Raw genomic sequence first — 418 nt, forward strand, 5'->3', positions numbered from 1 at the left:
AGTGTCCTCCATTACCCTGGCCATTGATCAGCAATGATGTTCCCGCTAAGAAACGTCTTGAGGGCCCCTATTGGGCCTTACAAGTGGCGTATCTGTGGCGTTTGGCCAATTGGTCCTCCTGTACGTCACCGATGGTAAGGTCAATCTCGTACCCAGCGCACTGTGGGATCATTCCCATGTGTTGCCTTGTTCTTGTGTATGGCTCTGGGAACAAGTCTAGTGGATTGTTCGATTGTATAGAGGGGGGTAGAGCAAGAAAGACCTCGAGCACCGCGACAACCCGGCACTTGCGAGGCCTCGAGTTCCCGTTTGCGGCTTGGATTACGCTCTACGCACAATTAATCGATTACGCTTTACGGTTAATTCCCGATAGCTACAACGCATTACGTAGAATTAAAACAGCGAATTACGCTCTACG

This window comes from Branchiostoma belcheri, unplaced genomic scaffold (assembly GCF_001625305.1).
Source record: "Branchiostoma belcheri isolate BF01 breed outbred unplaced genomic scaffold, Haploidv18h27 scaffold78, whole genome shotgun sequence".
NCBI lineage: Eukaryota > Metazoa > Chordata > Leptocardii > Amphioxiformes > Branchiostomatidae > Branchiostoma > Branchiostoma belcheri.